The 2,708-nt window shown below is 45.0% G+C and overlaps 1 pseudogene; it reads left to right on the top strand.

The window, feature by feature from the left end:
* Positions 1 to 881: 881 nt before the first annotated feature.
* LOC138422925 (large ribosomal subunit protein P1 pseudogene) lies at positions 882 to 1,188 on the top strand (annotated as a pseudogene).
* The last annotated feature ends 1,520 nt before the right edge of the window (positions 1,189 to 2,708 follow it).

The following is a 2,708-nucleotide window of genomic DNA, read 5'->3' as shown; positions in this document are numbered from 1 at the left end:
AAAATTATAGATGCTCCTGTATTACCTTTAAATTCCCTGTCAGTCACTACACATGACTGCTGTGGCCCTGTGACACAAGCAGTCGTGACATGTCTGCGACCGCCTGTCACTCAAAGGGGAAACCAGAGAAGCGCTGAATGCATCTGGCTTCTGGTCTCCCATACATTCCGGGATTTCATTTTATTTTTTTCCCTTTTTTGATCCTCTGAGGGAAAACCTTAAGCTTCTGGCCAACTTCATAGGAATAGAGAGACATTTATGAAGGTCATTTACTGAAAAGAAGGAAAAAGGGATGGGGCCAAGACACGTTTCATTATTTTGCTGGAGCAAGACAGCTCTCTATGTAGAACAGCCTTCCTGTCTGCACAAATATCAGTAGTGTCCTGAAGGAGATATAAGGTTTTCTCCTCCAGCACCAGCAGGCCTCAGGGGAGAAGAGCCCAGAACAAGGAAAAAAACAACAGGACGCCAGGACAAGCAACACAAAACTGTTGCTCTTCTAGAGCCAGAGTTCAGTGATCTGTGGAGACTCAGAGGTGAAAGAGAGAGGAGGAAGGCATGGTTTTTGAATTGAGCCTTGAAGGATGGATGGGGTTTCCACTCAGAGATGATGAATGATGAGAGATAAAGATCTCCTTCTGCTGCGGTGTGAGCTTGTGACTCTTGTCTCCCCAAGATCCAATATATGACTCTTAAAAATGAGGACTGGCACTTCCCTGGTGGCCGACTGGTAAAGAAAAATCCACTTTTCAGCTTTCCTCCGCTGGTGCTAAGGTCTTCAGTCCTTCCAAGGAAGCTTCCATCATTTGGGGGCGAGGTCCTCACATCAACTGGCGACTAGCACTGCACCTGGCAGCCCCCACCTAGCCCTCACTCGCACCATGGTCCAGGTCTTGGAGCTCGCCTGCATCTACTCGGCCCTCATTCTGCACAACAATGAGGTGATGGTCATGGAGAATAAGATCAATACCCTCATTAAAGCAGCTGGTGTAAACGCTGAGCTTTTCTGCCAGGCTTGTTTGCAAGAGCTTTGGCCTATGGCAACATCAGAAGCCTCATCTGCATTGTGGGGGCTGATGGACCTATCCTATCCACTACTGCTGCCCAGCTGAGGAGAAAAATGTGGAAGCAAAGAAAGAAGAATCTGAAGAGTCTGATGACGACATGGGCTTTGGTCTTTTTGACTAAAGCTCTTTAGCAACACATTCAATAAAAAGCTCTTAAAAAAAAAAAAAAAAGGAATCTGGCTTCCAGTGCAGGGACATGGTTCGATCCCTGGTCAGCGAACGAATACCCCACATGCCGCAGAGGCAACTAATCTCCGTGAAACACAACAAACGAACTCAGTGCTCTGTAACCAGCAGGACACAACTAGAGAGCCTGCACATTGCAACTAAGACCCGACGACAGTCAAGTAAATAAATAAATGCTTAAAAATAATGATAAGTAAGTAAATAAAATAAAAATGAGGAGTGGAGAGTATGGAAGGTTTCCCTCAGCTCAGCTTTTGTTCCAGTGTGCCATTCAGATTACAGCTGCGGCTGTTGCTGTTGCTGTTGCTGCTGCTAAGCCGCTTCAGTCGTGTCCGACTATGTGCGACCCCTTAGGGCAGCCCACCAGGTCTCCCGTCCCTGGGATTCTCCAGGCAAGAACACTGGAGTGGGTTGCCATTTCCTTCTCCAATGCATGAAAGTGAAAAGTGAAAGTGAAGACGCTCAGTCGTGTCCGACTCTTAGCGACCCCATGGACTGGTGCCTACCAGGCTCCTCCGTCCATGGGATTTTCCAGGCAAGAGTGCTGACTGGGTTGCCATTGCCTTTTCCTCAGATTACAGCTAACCATGCTTTTTCCCACCTGCCTCCCATTTTATGCCACATTTTGTCTTCCTCCGTTTGCTCCCATTTATCCTCTTTACGTTAATAATGAAATGATTACAGCTTATGTAAATGTATGTGGGGGGAGTTGCTCAAGCTTGTGCTTTGCTGGGTGGTTCCTGTTCCCCCTCCAGCCTTACTGAGATCTACTTTGTTCTCATCACTTCCAAAGAACGTTTTGGATTCTTACCTTTGTCTACACCATCTCCCAATATAGTGCTTATGTGGAGAAAGAATCAGATAAATATTCATTAAGACTTCCCTTGTGGCTCAGCTGATAAAGAATCTGCCTGCAATGTGGGAGACGTGGGTTCGATCCCTGGGTTGGGAGATCCCCTGAAGAAGGGCAAATATACTTTAGCAAAATAAACCCACAAAGTTTTCCCAAATCTTGTTTAATGTTTCAATGAATATTCTCGAAATAGCTAATCAAATTGTAAGGTACTGCCATTTGAACTGCTTTCCACCAGGTTTGTAGACATGACACAACTACCATTCTTGTGTGATAAAGGTAATAAAGAGGATACCAGTAATATCTCCTTAAAGAAATCTAGTGTTTAAGAAGATGAAAGTACAACCATTATGGAGAACAGTGTGGAGATTCCTTAAAAAATTGCAAATAGAACTGCCTTATGACCCAGCAATCCCACTGTTGGGCATACACACCGAGGAAACCAGAACTGAAAGAGACACATGTACCTCAATGTTAATCGCAGCACTGTTTATAATAGCCAGGACATGGAAACAAACTAGATGTCCATCAGCAGATGAATGGATAAGAAAGCTGTGGTACATATATACAATGGAGTATTACTCAGCCATTAAAAAGAATAC

Source organism: Ovis canadensis, chromosome 17 (genome assembly GCF_042477335.2).
Source record: "Ovis canadensis isolate MfBH-ARS-UI-01 breed Bighorn chromosome 17, ARS-UI_OviCan_v2, whole genome shotgun sequence".
NCBI classification, from domain to species: domain Eukaryota; kingdom Metazoa; phylum Chordata; class Mammalia; order Artiodactyla; family Bovidae; genus Ovis; species Ovis canadensis.
The sequence above is the reverse complement of the archived record's forward strand: the minus strand, read 5'-3'. Positions and strand labels throughout refer to the sequence as shown.